This window comes from Panthera pardus, unplaced genomic scaffold (assembly GCF_024362965.1).
Source record: "Panthera pardus isolate Hobbes unplaced genomic scaffold, ASM2436296v1 HiC_scaffold_6, whole genome shotgun sequence".
NCBI lineage: Eukaryota > Metazoa > Chordata > Mammalia > Carnivora > Felidae > Panthera > Panthera pardus.
In genome coordinates, this window is record NW_026526991.1 from 80,792,387 (window position 1) to 80,810,597 (window position 18,211).

Below are 18,211 nucleotides of genomic sequence, written 5' to 3' on the forward strand. Positions count from 1 at the left end.
CACAAATATTTAGCACGTAGAAGGTCCAAGTACTTTTCTAACTTATAAAAACAATCCTTGGGCTCAGTGAGCTTATTATTTAAGAGATAAAGCCATGCAAACATGACTATAAAAAGATTACGGGTGATACGTTTTGTCTGTATGAAGTACCCATTGAATACTAAAAAATAATTAAATGTGAAGAGGTGGATTTTAAATGGTTTCATATATAAGGTTGCTTCAGTTACAAATGTGGTTAGTTTAAGGTGGAGGACATTTTTTTTTTTAATGTTTATTTACTTGTTTTGAGAGATAGAGAGCAAGCAGGGAAGGGGCAGAGAGAGAGGGAGAGAAAGAATCCCAAGCAAGCTCCAAGCTGTCAGCACAGAGCCCGACGCAGGGCTTGAACCCACGAACTGTGAGATCATGACCTGAGCCAAAACCAAGAGTCGGACAGTTAATAAGGTGGAGGACTTTACACTGCTGGATAAACTGGTGTAGTGTTAAAGTGTGCAGTTGAGGCTGGTCATGTGTGAGAGACACTGGGGATGATATTGCCTAAGGAATGACAGCACAACGGGAGGGAAGAAATCAAACAACAGCAATATATGCTCAGCAATATATGTTCACAGTCACATCCTGAGTTTCTTCACAGGCAGACTCCTCACTTTATCCACTTCTCTGTTCTCTGAGAACATCTTCCCATCTGAGTAGCTCACTCAAACACGCTGCTCCACCTCCACTCGCTCTTTGACTTCACCATGACTTTGGGTACCATTACTGCACCCGTCCATGATTTTCATTCTCTTCCTTCCAGATCCCCCTGTGTACCTCCTTCCCAAACTGCAGCATACACACCACATCTAGTAGCATTCACAATGTGTTACCCTTTCCAGATCTTCTTTTAATCTATTCTCACCACATTCCCCAAAGGAACACCTGTACTTTTCATCGGGGCCAACACACAAAACCCTGGGGTTACCTTCGTCATTCCCTGGAGAATGTCCCCCATTGCCTTTTCAAGTTCCCCCACTATCTGGGGAATTTGCCCTTAAAGATGCTGCTCTCAGGTTACTATAGCCAAGAACGACCCTGGCAGGTGCAGTTGACCGTGCCCTTCCTTAAGCTGGGCCCCAGTCCCCATCCTGCCACCCTCACACCATGACTTGTACTTTTCAGCTCTCTTCATCCAACTAGTTTACCTACAGACCAACTTCTTGGTTCCTTTTTACTATACAGTGTCTGGTACACAGTGGTCTGTCTCAATAACATTTTTTAAATGATTTGAATATAACTTATTTCTTTAAACTTGTTCCTATACAATTTTTTTGAAAAGTGAAATATAACAGCTTAGAGTTGCTATTCTTTAAGTTAAAAGTTAGGGCAAGCTGGGGCGCCTGGGTGGCTCTGTCGGTTAAGCATCTGACTTCAGCTCAGGTCATGATCTTGCAGTTCGTGAGTTCGAGCCCCGCGTCAGGCTCTGTGCTGACAGCTCGGAGCCTGGAGCCTGCTTCCGATTCTGTGTCTCTATCTCTCTCAGTCCCTCCCCCACTCATCTCTGTGTGCATGTGTGTCTCTCTCTCAAAAAAATAAACATTAAAAAAAAAAAGAAAACAGTTTAAAAAAAAAAGTTACGGCAAGCAGGGTTAAGAGCAGGAATGAGAGTAGAAAGCGGGAGACAGGAAGAAAATGGCAATCCATGAAAGGCCAAGAGAAGTGGTGACCTACAGACTGAGAAATCTAAGACCAGAGGGATTCAGTAATTAATCTGAAATGTTAATTCAACAAATACACATGGAGCCCTAATGTTGCTTTAGACTAGATGTATGATACGCCTAAAAGATGACCTCTCCTACCATCGTGGCATTCGTAATCAGGGCTCTGTTATTTTAACTTTCTCTAGTAATTAAGTCAAGCTCCAAGAAAAGCTCAAACAACATGAGCTACCTCAAAAGACTGCCCACAGTGAATAAGAAGCCCTGTTCATTAGCAAGACATCTTACATATTTGTGCTTAATTCTTGGTGTTCTATAAACCTGCTTGACAGGTATGAACCTATCTCTAAAATTCAAACAATGTATTTTATAAGCTTTTGTAACAAATATTCTTTGTAAAGAATTCGAATTCTAAATATTCTTTGGCGTTATCATACAACATCTCAGAGACCAAGTCCAAGTGTTTAAAAACAGGAAATATTTCAACACCTCCTCATTCATCATCGTGTCAAATATGCTGTGAAGCTATTGGCTACATGCCAAACTGTGATCAGGTTATTGGCTTTATGTCACATACGTGGAGCTGGGGCTTTAGGAGGCCCACTTATACATCAAAAGGACCTAGAGCAAAATGGAAGTGGTCATACAAAGATACAATCTTTGCTATAACCTCAAGCTAGAATGATTGCACTTATCAGACACATGCTAATCTACTTAACCAATACATTTTGGGATCCCATTATCTCAAAATGAAAACAATTCTTTCAAGTGAACTACTCAACCTTGAAACCCATAAAGCTCAGTTTAACTTAAATATTCATATTCTACAATCTATAACATCATAATGAGCCAGAATACAGGGAAAGCTTATCAAGCAAACGTCGATGGTATTCCGCTCCCTCCACACACAGAATCAGATAGACTAATGTAAAATTGTATACATCATCCCATGTCAATTTCTTACTTAGCAGGATCCCCTTGAGAGAAAAGTGTGTGTACCATACCAGCAAAACAAGGGCAAAACCATCTTATCCAGATTTAAAGAACAGAATATTAAAGTTCATGGCTCCAGAGGACACACAGGTCTACATCTACCTGGTTACAAAAACAGTGGCCCAAATCCTCTTAACAAAAAAAAGGAAAAATGGAACAAATTCTACATGAATTCACAAGACTGTCTGGTAAGGTTTGTACCCCAATAGTTAAGAACAATTTTGTTTAGGCAGGAGGCTTAAACAAACTGCTTCAAAAATAAGTCTTTTCATTATGAGTGACAAGTAGAAGAAATTCTATTCCATGCAGTGGGCTCTCTAATTTCAAGATGGATGGGGAGGCTTTACGTTGCACTTCATGGAGTCCGTCTTTTCCTGCTACCCCCTCAGACCCCAACAAAGAGAACAACACCCTGCTTTCAAAAGTGAAATAAGATCCTCATCAGATAACACCAAACCACTGAGTGAGCCAGTCATGAGTGTGTGGGTACAAAAGCCTTAGGGTAAATTCCCAAAAGGATTATAAACCTAGATCAAGAAATCCCCTTACTAAACAATTTGTTTACTATTCCACCTTTCCAAGGAATTTCATGGTTTTGATGCCCTTTGGATATCAATCTAATATGCTTGAAGTATTTCATCAGGAAATACTTGTGAGGCATTTTCAAATGGGAGGGGAGACATCAAATATCTACTCAGGTTGTGGCTGTTGAATGAAAATTCATCTCATTATTACTGAATTCTCTTAGTCTAGAAGGAAATCAGAATGACAATTTAACTTCATTCTTCCTTACCTGCATCAATAAAGATTATTTTAAGTGCGAATCTCCAAAACTAAAGAGATCCCTCCCTCCTCATAGAACTTACCCATGCACTCAACACAAAGGAAAACACTGGACACATTCATTGTTAATACAGGTTTGGAGAGTCGTTTTTATGCTCCCCTCTCATCAACTCCACTACCATCTGTCTTTGGGGCCTAGATTCTCCCCATACAGGGATGGGGATGAAAAGGAGAATTTTTCTCCAGTAAAGTAATCAACAATTCAGTTAGTACTCTACTGAAACCACCATGGTAATAATTGATTCACATAAGAATCAAAAATGAATGCTAGCACTGGTTGGGACGAGCACCGGGTGTTGCATGCAAGTGCCAAATCACTAAATTGTACACCTAAAACTAATGTTACACTGTACGTTAACTGGAATTTAAATAAGAACTTTAAAAAAATGCTAAAACCATTGGGTGAACGACCACTGGGGAACAAAACGTGCACACGCTCTCCGAGAACTACCCAGCAGAGTACTAGCTGTCAAGGGAATTAGGTACCCTTCCAATGGAGAGAACCAGTGAACACCAGCTTAACCAAGTGATTAAATTTAGCCTAACCAACATCATGGGCCTTCTGAGGAGAAGCACTGGACTGCTGCTAGCAATGTGTGTTTATCCTGAATCTAATCTGAGGACATCAACAGTCAGATGAATCCAGGACATAAGGCGTTCTTCTAGGCTGCCATCTAGACTATTCAAACATATTAACATCGTGAAATACAAAATAAGAAGAAACAAAACAGGGAGACAAGACAGTTCAAAAAGGAGACCAAAGAGACATGATGACTGACTGCTATTCATAACCCTTCACTGAATCCTTGACCAAATTCTCAAATCTATGATAAAAGACATTTTTTAATAGTTGGAAAAATCTGAATATGGACTATATATCATTTTATCAGGGGTAATAAGAATATCGTGGCTGTGTAGAAGAATGTCCTTGATTCTTAGGAAATTAAAAGTAAAGTATTATGGTATCTGCAGCTTATTTTCAAATGGACCAGGAAAAAAAAAATAGAAATAGAAGATGAGAAAGCAAAGATGGGAAAAATATTACAAAAAATTCAAGTAGGGAATCCAGATCTCTTAAAGTATTACATGTGCTATACTTGTGTGATAAGAGTATCTTAAAGATGTACATAATTAAAGCATTAAAATCTTTAAGCAAAACTTAGGTATTGACTTCTCAAATAATATCAGCTAGGCAATTCTTGAATCTGGATTCATTCATTCCTACTGGCACCTGCCTTTGGATTCACCATGGGCTGCAAGGAATTTTCAGTCTCATGGGTGAGTAAATATTCATCCCATAAGTCCTTCTAACTGTAAAAAATTGATCTAGTTGAAAACAGACTAATATCTAGGCATTTTTCAAAAACATTTCAGATTTCCAGAGTTTATTTAGCTTTTGTTGGAATTTAAATTTGTTTTAATGTTTAATTTAGAGAGAGAGAGAGAGAGCAAGCAGGGGAGGGGCAGAGAGAGAGGAGACACAGAATCCAAAGCAGGCTCCAGGCTCCAAGCTGTCAGCATAGAGCCTGATGCAATGTGGGGCTCGAACTCACAAGCTCACGACCTGAGCTGAAATCGGACACTTAACTGACACAGCCACCCTTAGCTGTGCCCTTAGCTTTTGTTGAAATTTAAAAGAATGATTTTTGCCCAATGGACAGCTAGCTCTCTTCTCTTTCATGTTATCCCAAGTTCCAGGGCCTGGAGAGCTCATGTTTACCTTCAAAAAAACAAAAAACAAAACTTGTTGGACATTTTCTGTTTTTCACAAACCAAGGAACAGCCTGACACTTTATAGTACTAATAATTCTTACAAATGGTTTCTGACAGTTCCTTTTATTTTGAGCAGTGCGAGAGTGTTCTTTTTCCAATCTAAGAAGCAGCGTAAGCACACCATCACCATATGATGCATGGTACATACTGGGGATTCGTGAGGGCAAAATGGGGCGCTGCTCCAGTCTTTATTCACATCATTTGGTGTGCTCCAACTTACAGGATTAAAGCTAGAGATGTTTGTCTTAAACAAAGGTATACATTCATAGATATTAACACTCTGCAAATAATTGAGAAAAGTTCAGAGACTCCTTGAGTCCTACTCTTCAATCCCAGGTTCAAAACCCACATTCACAAATAAGATTTTCTGGCTTCAAATCTCAGGTCCACCTCTTATGTGCTATGGATCCTGGGAAGTTACTTAACCTCTCTGGGCTTTCCGTTTTATCTAGCAAAAGTGATCCTATCAGTACTAGCCTCAAAGTGTTGTGGTGAGGATTTAGAAAAAGCGCCTGGCACATGAGATCTGCTTACAAATTTTAGCTGTTGCTGGCTGCTGTCACATATTTCCTTTTTAAAATCTTCCTGTTAAAATTCTGCCACAGCTCCTTGTGCCTACAGAACAGAGTCCAAGCAAACTGTCATTAAATCCCTCTAAAATAAGATCCTGATGTACTTTTCCAGTCTTATCTTACAATGCTCTGCACTCACCCATCCCGCTCCTTGCAGTACTTATCCCCTGTACTTTCTTGCCTCGGCATCTTTGCTTATACTGTCCTCTCTCTTTGGAACCACCCTAATCGTGGTGCTACCTACCTACTCCCAAGTGCACCCTTTCCAGGTTCACGTTAAATTCAAGCTCTTCTATAGAAGTGAGCAGGCTAGAAATAACCTCACCCTTTTTTGTGCTACCACAGCACTACCTGTAATAAGTGTACGTTTTATCCTGTTTTACAGAAATGTGCTTTCATGTCCTTCCCTCCCACTAGACAAAAGCCCCTGTGTTCTGCTTATCTTTTCTTTTCATGCTCCAAAGCCCCTGGCCCTGTTTCTTGGACATAGTAGCTCCGTGATAAATATTTGGTGAAATGAATGGTTAATCTGCAGGAAATAACAGCAACAGATAATATCTGAAATTGCACGTTGTTTCCTCTCATATAAAATTTAACTAGCTTCTACTTTAATTAAATCTAGTTCCTGGATATTTATATTGGGGGCCAGGGAGCATGGTGTAGTGTAGATGTTTCCTGAGTGGAAAAGCTCAGTTTTACCCATCAGACAAAGCTAGTTAACAAGAGAACTGTCACATCTTTCTATTTGTCTGAGTACAAACTGATATTCTATCCTCTCTTTTTTACTTAAAACGATTTTTTTTTAAGTCTTTGTATTTCCGAATCCTCCAGATAATGTCTAAATTCATTCACCCACTCAACTACATTTACGGAACATAACATGCTACAGGCTGAGAGGCTATACACAAAGATGATTAGATAGACCTTTCCCTTAAAGAGCTCATACTTGTAGGGGGGATGGACATCTTGCCAGACACAGCACAGGGGAAGATCTGGGAGGAGCAGACAACATTGGCAACAACACTGTGCAAAAGCCAAAAGTCCTAAAGGGCATGTGTGGGAGACAGTGAAAAGTCTAGTTCCGCCGCCAAGCACAGGATGATGTCCTTCAGAGCAAGGGTAAGAGACAGAAGCTGGAAATGCAGGGATGGAGCCAGATCACTAAGGAGTTTTGAATTGTATCTTACGAGGAGAATGAAATTCTGAAGCAAGACACTGAGATGATTAAATCATGTTCTAGAAAGGCTTCTAATAACAGCAGTGTGGAAGGAGGACTGAAGAGGAGAGAAGTTGGTAGCAGGAATATGAGCAAAAAAGCCAAGAAAGAAACTGCCAGTCAGGCTTCGTGGTGAAATGGAAGAAGGAATCAAATGCTGATTTAGCCCTTAAGTAGTCTTCTCAGTATGGTTGGCGGTACTCCTATTCCGCTCTCAGCCCAGCTGCAATATCCCCCATGCTACCCCAGCTCCTAGACTCTACTTCCTCTGACATTTAGTAAGCATTTACATGAGTTAATTTAATAAATGCAGGAGGCAGGAAGTCAGCTAAGCTGAAAAGCTGCATCAGATTCCAAAGGTGCCCTGAAGTAGACTGTCAGATAATACCAAGCAGATTTCTCCTCGCTCTTTCCTTCGTTCATTTTAGTACTCATTCACCCACTGGGGTTCCACTATGTGCTGGCCGTTATTACCTTTCATGTCAAGGACACGGGGATACACAAGCCATTGCTCCTTTTCTCTACATGTTCAAAGCCTGGCTATAGTGTTGTCACTTGTTCAACAATAGGAATCACCAATTGGGCAAGTTGTCCTTAACAGTCTTCATATTAGCAGACGCTGTTTAAAAATGTGTTCTGGATAGTGGTCACAGTACCAACTTGAAACTCATTTTTACCTTAAATGATTGGTTTGGTACACACTCTGTAGAGCTGGACTGAAAAGGGTTCCCGCCACAATAATTGGGATTACTTTTCTCATGTCACACAGTAGATATTGTGGATTTGCCCACTAACAAAAATGTATTTGTAAACCCCAAATCAGTACTCACGGTGTTTTCATGGGCATTCCTGGACAAGCACAGAGCAGTAAAAAATTTGAGTTGCCTGTGAACACAGTCCCAGCTGAAGGTGAATAAGGCAATGCTCTCCCTTCTTATTTCAGATCAGCATTCATACTACAAACAAGTGTTTATAGGGCTGAGGTGCTGTCTAGTGTTCCCAAGTGAAAGAGGCTGTGACGTGCCTTGCAGAGAAAAACGGACGTGTTAGATAAGCTTTGTTTAGGCATATGTTATAGCACTGTTGATTGCGAGTTCATTGTTAATGAATCAACAATATTAAATAGGTGCCTTAAAGAGATGAAGACTATACATTCATCAACTGAGAAAATGTGACAGAAGCTCACAGGAACCTAAACTTATATACCCACCAGGGCCAATGGCTCAGTATTTGCTAATTCAGTATTTGCGGTGACCTTATAGAATGTAACTACCACAAATAACGAGAATCAACTGTATCGTATTAAAGAGTGCAAAGAACCAAGCACACATAACACGTTGATTTTTTTCAGCTCTACCTTCTGAGGACCCAGGAGGACCCCCAAGTGAGGAAGCAGAAATCGCTTTCTGAATCCTACAACATTCCATTAGAATTACTCGGTATTTTCTATTCCTCTAAAATCACTCCACACAGACTCACAGAGAAGTGTTGCTGCTTGTGCTGGCTAACAAGGGGAGGAAAGAGAAAGGGTCAACAGGCCAGGAGGCACTGTGGGTCAACGCAAACAGGTGTTTTGACTGTCGCTCTGCTCTTCTTGGGACAAGTCTTATGTCTGAAGGCCCACTACTCCTTGAAGGCCACTTATTTCCTGCTTGATACTTCTTTTTTTCACTCTCCCAACAACACAGAAGGCTCCGTCTCTGGGTGCCAGGCTTCTGAAAAGGGGTGTTCTGTGCCAGACCTCAGTCAAGACCAATTCAGACTATGAAGAACCAAAAGGCCCACCTCTCTAAGCAAATAATCCATTCTTTAATTTCTAAAAATTTACAGACAGTAAGACCATTTAAATCTTACAAATCAGGAGCACCTGGGTGGCTCAGTCGGTTGAGGTTCCGACTTCAGCTCAGGTCATGATCTCACAGCTCATGAGTTCGAGCCCCTCATCACACTCCGTGCAGACAGCTCAGAGCCTAGAGCCTGCTTCAGATTCTGTCTGAAGATTCTGTCTCCCTCTCTCTCTCTGCCCCTTGCCTGCTCACACTCTGTCTCTGCCTCTCAAAAATAAATAAACATTGAAAAAAATAAAATCTCACAAATCATCCAAAACTTTTGCAAATGCCCAGGATTCACGCTTCCCATTGTAAAGACTAATCTCCTCAAGCAGGAAACAACTTCTGGAAATTGGTGTACTGGAAACTAGCTTCCCTGCTCCAGGAATTCCTTGCATTAGAACCAGAAGCATTAATGGACAGAGTTCCATCCTGTGTCTCTCTCTACCCCCCAAGGTTGACATCAAGTTTATTTGTTAAACAAAACAGTCATCCAAGTTCAGACCTATTGAAAAGCTTCCAAGCAAGATGAGAGGCCACGGCCAGGAGGAGGAACAGCTAATCAGAAATCAAGGGCAGGAAAAGCTGGACCCAAAATAAATATAGTACAAAATGCCCAGAATAGCCCAGAAAGACAGCTGATGACCTTTTCTTCTAAAATCTGTTAATATCCCAGTATCAAATAGCCACGTACCTAAAACCAAGCACATAATGACTACCATGAAGGTAAGGAATAAAGTGAAAACAAATATAAAAATAAGAAAAGCTGATGGTACAGTGACAACTCATGTTTTGAAAGACAAACTAAAACACAGACGACAAATATAATTATTGCATGGTACTGAGGAGTCCGTCATTGGTGAGGGATTATACCGGAGTTTGAGGTAATAGCAAGTTGTTGAAGCTATCTCAAGCTCTGAGAGCTACCATAATTTCTTAAGAGACAGCATGTATTATTTTTTGCCTAAAGACTAAATGGGTCCTGCTACAGTGGCTGTAAATTACCACACCCCTAATTTAACTCTCCTCTAGGTTGAACAAGCTCTGGGCTGTGATTCGTCAGGGGGAAGGCAGCATTTGGGTATTCCAGGAACACAGAACACACCCTGGGGACGCAACCTCATTTCTTTGATTATGATGCACAAAGCCTCCAGCTACTGCTAAATAACAGATTTAGGAACGACTGAAATCCCTTCTCCCACTTCCTTGCCCCCTAAGCCATGGAGAGCCTTGGCTAATTGAAACTCTGATGCCAGAACCATCCATTTCAAAAAATGCCATAATATTAAACCATAGATCCACTAAATGAGAGTCAAAATTCCCTTGGACCTTCTTCCTTCTTAAAAAACTGCTGAAACTATATGCCCAAAGTGCCGTCCGAAGTGCTAAGTTCTTCTAATTAAACAAACACATAGCACTTAAAAGCACCACCTGTCCAGTTATAGAGCCAATGCATGTGCACACACACACACACACACCCTCCACATGATTTGGTTATTTATTTGCAAAATGTGTAAACATTTCCTTTCTCTCCAAGTTACACCCTTGCATATCTGTATTAAGGAGGGGAAAAAAAAATCAGTCACTGACTGCCAATTTCCTAACAGGGTAGGGAAAAAACAAAGCAACTGAGAATAAAGACTGCTAAGGCTTAGCAAATAGCTTCAAGCTACCCTCAAACTCCATTGCACCTCACACACAAAGGAAGCCTCTGCTTAAAGGAATAGTTCTAAAACCCCAACCACATCCCCCTTGGATTGTAAAGGAGATCCTAGATACTTGGTAAAAGAGGGAGAGATCACTAGAGGGGGAAAAAATGGAAATAAAAATCTTTTAATGGAAAGAAATTCATTTACATATTGTCTCAAGTTATAACGAACCAATAAAACACAAAACACATATGTGACACATGATTCCCAATAAGATTGCCAATCCCAAGCAGTATTTTGAGAATTACCCAGGAGGTAGAAAACATCAACCCCATATGATAAAGTGAACAAGACTACCAGGGTATGGAGAAAGAGAGCCCAAAGGGCCAGAGCTACGAGGGCTGCTTTTCTTTAGGGCCAACATCATCTCAGAGGCTACAAAATGCCTGTTCAGAAACCACTACATGACAAGGTGCAGCGATTATATAAGCAGCCTGAGTAATAAAGTGCACAGTCCCACGGCCTTCCTCAGCCTGAAGAAGACAGGGCAGTAACAAAGCCAGATGAGAGGCCCCACCTCATTCCTGTGCCTGGGTCCATCCAGCTTCCAAAGTGGCATAACCAGACAGCTTTCACCACCACCATCCCGTGACCTCAAGAACCAGGAGCACAATGTAGAGAGAAGGGTGTTGCCTGGGCTCTGAGACAATGATACTTCTTGTTTGCCAGTTGCCAGAACATCTAAATGCCGGAAAGTACAAACATCCCAAAGTTTTTGGTTTAATTCTTTCCTATATGCCCTCCTGCATCAGCTGCATGTAGACACCCCTGGGTATAAGAGGATCGAGGTGGGAACTTAAAAGTAATAATTAAGTAGGGGCACCTGGGTGGCTCAGTCGGATGAGTGTCCGACGACTCTTGATTTCAGCTCAGGTGTCAAGATCTCACAGTTCATGGGATCGACCCCCACATCGGGCTTGGCTCCAACAATGTGGAGCCTGCTTGGAATTCTCTCTCTCTCTCTCTCTCTCTCTCTCTCTCTCTCTCTCTCTCTCTTCCTCCCCCACTCACACTCTTGTCTCTCTCAAAATAAATAAATAAACTTAAAAAAATAAGTAATAACACTATTTGGTACTTATTTTATTAATTTAATTAATCCAATATTTAATTTCTATGACAATTATTCAATGTTTTTTAGTAAATATTTGCTTTGACATCAGGAACAACAAAACAAACCCAATTTTGGGGGCAGGGTGACACTCCCAAAGATGTAATGTGGGAAGTGGGAATTTAAATAGAGATATGAGAGAAAGCCAAATACAGCTTTCATAACCTAGCTATGCCATATATTTAAATACATGTCTTATATATTTGTGTAGTTGATATATATATACACCCTTTCATGAATAGAGCATGTGTATTAGAGCTTGTTAAAGCAAATGCTGCTGTGAAAATAAATGTAGATATACTCTTACAACCTTAAATCAGTTACCTCACTTTAGTCATTTAATGTTTTATCTGCTATGGATAGTAACTATTTGGTGAACTTAGGTCATATCTTAAAACTGCTCCTTCATCTACTATCATAAGTACCAACATCTGCTGTCAAAGGATCCTCTGACATGGAATGAACCTGTCAAAGAATCTAGCATTTAGAAAAATATAAATATTGGGGCGCTGGGGTGGCTCAGTAGGTTGAGCAACCGACTCTTGATTTTGGCTCAGGTCAATGATCTCACACTGAGCGTGAAGTCTGCTTAAGATTCTCTCTCTCCCTCTGCCCCTCTCCCCTGCTCGCATACTCTCCCTTAAAAAAAAAAAAAAAAAACACCCCAAAACTAGGTATGACATTTAGAGGATTCACAGAACTCCCCTCTGCCTCAAAGTACCAATCTAAACTATTCCTGATTTTATAGATGAGGAAACAGAGGCCCATGGCAAAGGATATACCAGAAGTGCCAAAGCTAGTATTAGAAAAGTCAGAAGTAGAATTTCAGAGTTTTCGGTAAATTGTTCTCCTTGCTCAAATCACTCTAAAAGTTTTTTCAGAACACTAGATTATTCATTTGTTTGATCATAATCTCACCGAGGTCAGGGGCGTCTGACTGGCTCAGCTGGCTGAGCGTCCGACTCTTGATTTTGGCTCAGGTCATGATCTTGTGGCTTGTGAGTTCAAGCCCCACATCGGGCTCCACATTGACAGCAAGAGGCCTGCTTGGGTTTCTGTCTCTCTCCCTCTCTTTCTGTCCCTCCCCTGCTCAAGCTATTTCTCCCTCTCTCAAAATAAATAAACTTAAAACAAATTTTTTTTAATAAAAATAATCTCACCGAGGGCAAAATCAAGCTTAATCGATACCATATGTCTTAATAGCTAGAACAGAATCACTAATGGGTGAAAAGACGTGGCCAACCACAACCAGTTGGGAAGCATACCCTACGCTGGGTGTGGTGCTATGTAGTAAGTCACCCACAGAGCCTCTCACCACAGTCCCCTGGTAAATAAGGACACCTTATTTACATTTGCAAAATGCCTGCCAAGAATTGAGAGTCCAACAAAAATTGTGATTTTCCTTTGTCCGAAATGACCCAACTTCCCCATGAATCTCAGCTCCACTGGCTTCTTCTTGAATTAACCGAGTAAAGGAGTTCCAACAACCAACAGTGTCTTCACTGATTCATCCTGGGGAGGGCCTGGCCAACAACACATGGACAAATGTTTCCTTTCATCTTTCCTCTGATTTCAGTTTAAGGTGAGGCAAGTCGGAAAATACTTATTAGTGTTCACCATACTTAAAAAAGAAACTAGCTAGTCTTATGTTTTTAAAAAAAATCACCTGAAAACTCTTATGAAGTCTCAGCTACTGAGTCAAACAGGCAACATCCATAAGAAGATTCAGAAAAATAGTAAGAATAATGGCCGTCATTTTTCGTACAAGTACAACACACCCAAATGCATTGCAGACATTATGGCAGTAAACTGTCACAGCAAACCTATTAGGTAAGCACATTAATATCCCTACTTTACAGAGGAAAGAGCTAACCTGGGGAGATGGTCGGAAGAGGCAGGAGCTGTGACCTGAACACAGAATGGTCGCACGGCAAGACCCTCAAGCCCACACCCCACATTTGTTGGAAAATACATTTGTTTCCTAGTTTGGTAATTCTATTGATTAAGTCCGGGTCGGCTCAAGATTCATACAGTAGGAACTGGTTTTTCAAAGCTTCCTCAAAACAAAATTAGACTTAAAAAGAAATTTGACCAACATTAGAATAAATTCGTTCAGAAAATGCTTTGAGAGCTCCTTCTGAGATTCAGCCTGCCTGCCTGCAACAATGGTTCTTTTTTTTTTTTTTAATTTATTTATTTTTGAGAAGAGGAGAGGGAAGTGGGTGGGGGAGGGGCAGAGCGACATAATCCCAAGCAGCTTTCCCCCTGATGTGGAGCTCGATCCCATGAACCATGAGATCGTGACCTGAGCCAAGACCAAGAGTCAGAAGCTTAAGCGACTGAGCCACCCAGGCGCCCCTCATTATTTATTTCTTTATTCCTCTCCCCAAACTCTTCAGTCTCACAATACAGATTCTTCCCCTGGGTTGTCAGTTTTTAAGGTCCTTGATCAGGTTGATGAGATCTCCTAATCATTTCTAGGGTAGCCCAGACATCTCTCTTTTCTGGATTTACTGCCTCTTCCCCTCTGTAACCATTTCCTGGACCCAACCAAAGCCCTTCTCTGCCAGGAGAGCAAGCCTTACCACACCACACACGTATCAAGGAAGCCTTCCACCTGGCCACACTCTCAATCTACAAGAGCAATATACAAAAGCATCTTTATCTGTTTCTGACTAGCATGTTTAGACCATCAGGCTGAGCCAGACAAATCACCTGGCTAGCTAAAATCAACTTGTCTGCTTCCAAAGACATTTATTTAGTTCAACATCACTCCCGAGATCTGCAGAATCTAAATCACTGAGTAGTCTCTGAACAAAATACAAACACCAGAAGATATGTGCAAAAATATTCATCAAAGCACTATTCGTTATTCATCCAAACTGGATAGCACCTAAATGTCCAGCAACTTTAAAAGAGATATATAATTGAATACCATTAAGAGCAAGGAGAATGAAATAAAACAAACTTATGCAATACTGTAGAAGAATTTCACAAATACAGTAAGAAAAATAAGCCAGACACAAAAGAATATATAGTACATGATTCTATTCACAAGAATTTTTTCAACAAGCAAACTTATCAACGGCATTAGAAATCATGGAATCAGTTGTCCCCAGGAACATTAGAAGAGGAGGGTCCTGGGGTGCCGGCAATTTTCTGTTAATCTGGGTGCTGTTGCAAAGGTGTGTCCATTTTGTGACAATTATTCCCTCAAGCCATCCACTTATGATTTGTGCACTTTCCTTCATAATTTATTTCCATAAAGAGCTGACTGAAAGAGACCCCAGAGAACATCTGGTCTGCTCTCCTCAGTTGGCATAAATAAAAGTAACTGTTTCCCATGTATGTTAACTATCTCAAGGACACACAGGAAATCCATGGAAGGTCTGGGACTGGACATTTTATCTCTTAACTCCCCATCTAGGTACCAAAGCTACCTCTCAAAAGTGGGAGGATGTTTCTCTAATTTCCTTCCTTGTGACTATGGCCAAACTTTAGAAGGATTAGGATCATATTCCTGTTAAGAATACAACCCGGAAGGTTCTAGTCTCCTACCAAAAGCAGTGCCAAGAAGAGCATTTTAAACACCACTTACACAGGATATGGCCAATCAAAAAATGTCAGCACCAAATTCACACACTGGGTTTTGCCACTTAGCAGTTGTGTGCCGGTCAGCAAACTCCCTACCCTTCTCTGAACCTTAGTATCCTCATGCAGATCACTGAAATATTAACTCCAACCTTACAAGATTGCCATGACAGTATAAGGTCATAGCATCAGAACAGTGACTGGCACGTTGCAAACACTTGAAAAAGTATTTGTTAAATGAATACTGACTGAATTGAATGAATCAAGTACCTATCACTCGGAAGATGCTCAACAAATAGCTAAGTATTATTATTACTGAACAAGAATAACGAGGAGGAAGAGAGTAAATAAGCTTATGTGAAAGCACCTCATGTTTCTAAACGTACAGGGTCATTAAGGGGTTGACCCAATTCTCACTGGCTCCAATACAGCACTGAGATGGTCTGTGGGACAAAGAGCCATCAAGGATTGAGAAGAGGGTGGTACTTTTTCTGTGCTAGCAGGTCTGTGTTTTTCTTCTCACTGCCAACCAGATTTGCTCACTGACTGCCATAACACATCTAAATTCTACAGTCACCTATGTTAGTCATAGCACTTTTAGAATTGAAAAACTTTTCCAGAGGCGGGTGGGTCATCAATTGTCACAGACTTAATGAATAGACAGACACAGTCGAGTAACTTTACTACTGGGAAAAAATTTACACACTCAATATACAGAAAGGTAATTACAGGCTTTACAAGTGTTGGAAATAAATAATGCAGAGGAGAAAGTTTACTCACATTTTTAAAAGCAAGTTTAATAGTGATTTTCTTCAGCTCTTCAAATTTTCCATGTGCTTCTTAGCAAACTGATCCATAAAATTCTTCTATACTGAAAAGAAACAAATATAAAAAAGATAAAATTAATTTCAAATTATAGCACACCAGAAAAAAATATAGCCTATAGATGGTCAAGTATTGTATAAGCAAAGAGCATCAAACTAGATAACACATGTGTAATTAAAAACATGAAAATGTGTTAAGGACCAACAGATTTAACTAACTTCCTTCCAGTTCTTTCTTTGCTTCCTCCCCCTTTTTTCCTCCCCTTGCCCCCAGCATTCCCTTCTCCTTCTTCCTTACTTCCCCAGTTGCTGGACAACCTCAAATATTCCTTGAAGCCCGAGTTTCAGCAGAAAACCACCATCATTCATTTTTATAGCACGAAGTACCTGGCACACGTTAGGTACTCTATGAATGTTTGTTGAGTAAATGAACGAATCATAACTTGACAATATTTGGTGGCTAAGGTTAAAAAAAAAAAAAGGAAATTATTTTCTTGTCCAACAAGACCAATCAATATGCAGACAATATGGCAGAAACATATATACCGTTTTATAGGCTTGCAATTAGACTTGACTGATTTCCTTACCTCCTGTAAATAACAAATATAGAAAAAAAATTCCCAGTACTATATGTATGGGCATGTATATCCTCACCATTACAGTAATAACATATTTTGGTCGTTAAGGAATATTTAGGAATAGAAGTTCCTTTAGAGGTGCTCACTACTCAAATGAGAAAGCAAAAGTATCTCCAAGTTAAATACCAGATATGTTACCTTACATGTGTTTCTCAAATCTATATATAGTCAGAGCCAGTCCTGGATAAAATTATGAAGGAGCAGTGTGTTTCCTTCCTTCTTTACTCTGTCCTTTTGAGAAGCCAGTGACCCCAGATGTTTAAGGAAGGAAGGAAAGAATAGGATCAGATCTGCGGCTCAAACAGCTTAACGCATATCCTTCCTAAGGACATTTGCTTTTGAAAAAGACCTTCAAAAGAGGCAGGTGCTTAACATGGAAATAAAATGCATTACTGACAACAGAATTTCAGGTATGAATGGGGGATAGTGGCTGTCTTAAAAAAATCTCTCCACTCAGGTAAGCATCTGCCCTTTCTGTCTCCCCTAAAGCTGGCTTCATGTATGACCCACACAGACACACCAATCCAGGTGAATTTTAAGCGATTAATGATGCATGCATAAGCCAGCCTAATTTTAAGACTAGTCTGTGCTCCAAAAGTAAACAGTTGTATTAGTCAACAGCTTTCCACATGAGTGTTTAGGAACCCTACTCCACAGGTGCTTCTGAGAAAGGCAGGAGTGAGTGACGTGTGGCAGCAAGTACAGCAGCTTCTCTCTTGTCTGTTGTAGACTTAGATCCAAGATTGAGGTTAGGGAAGGGGTTTCCTTGAGCACTCATGAAAGGGCTGAAATTGATGATTACATTAGCAACTAGCACAGAAAATCCCAATGAGTTCATAACCGAACAGATATAAAATCATCATCACACCAAAATCCTGTTAGAAAACACCATTTCTAACAGGGCCTTTGTGGGGGAATATGAGTTCTAGGCGGGGTCCCAGAGCCCAGGTCAACCCGGGTCTGAGCAGGCAAGAGCCTCGCCTGTGCTTTCAAGTCCCGCCCTGCAACCAACAGCAGAAGGAAGGGATCAACAGTGAGGGACAAGACTACAGTGGGGACAACCTGAGGATGTTCCAGAGGTGGGGAAAGAGAGGCCTCCAGCAGGGAGGAAGACACAGAGGGTTTTTGTGAGTCAGCTACGTCCCCAGGCCCCTTCCCAATCCCCATCAGCCTCGTTGCTAGAAATTACACGTGCAAGGTTTAGACTTCACCATAGGTCAGGGCCTATCAGGTACAAATGAGGACAGAAAAATCAGTGGAATGGGTTTAAAGAGAAGAAAAAAATACATACCTATATTCTGTAAGACCCAATTCAAAACATATAAAATAAAAAAATTTTAAAGAGAATTGTAAGAAAGTGTTCCCTGAACTTGCTCCAGACGATTCTATTCAATTGAGAAGCACTGAGTATTTTCAATCCC

General features: G+C 40.6%; 1 protein-coding gene across 9 annotated transcripts in view; it reads right to left on the reverse strand.

Moving 5' to 3' along the window:
* Positions 1-18,211, reverse strand: part of PPFIBP1 (PPFIA binding protein 1) — a 173,184-nt gene that overhangs the window by 101,723 nt on the left and 53,250 nt on the right. For 8 of the 9 annotated variants that reach the window (XM_019452310.2, XM_019452309.2, XM_019452316.2 and 5 more), the window contains one exon: positions 16,109-16,199. The gene's annotated coding sequence lies outside the window, so the exon portion shown is untranslated. The remainder of the gene's footprint in view (positions 1-16,108; positions 16,200-18,211) is intronic. The other variant, XM_019452307.2, reaches the window with a different exon arrangement.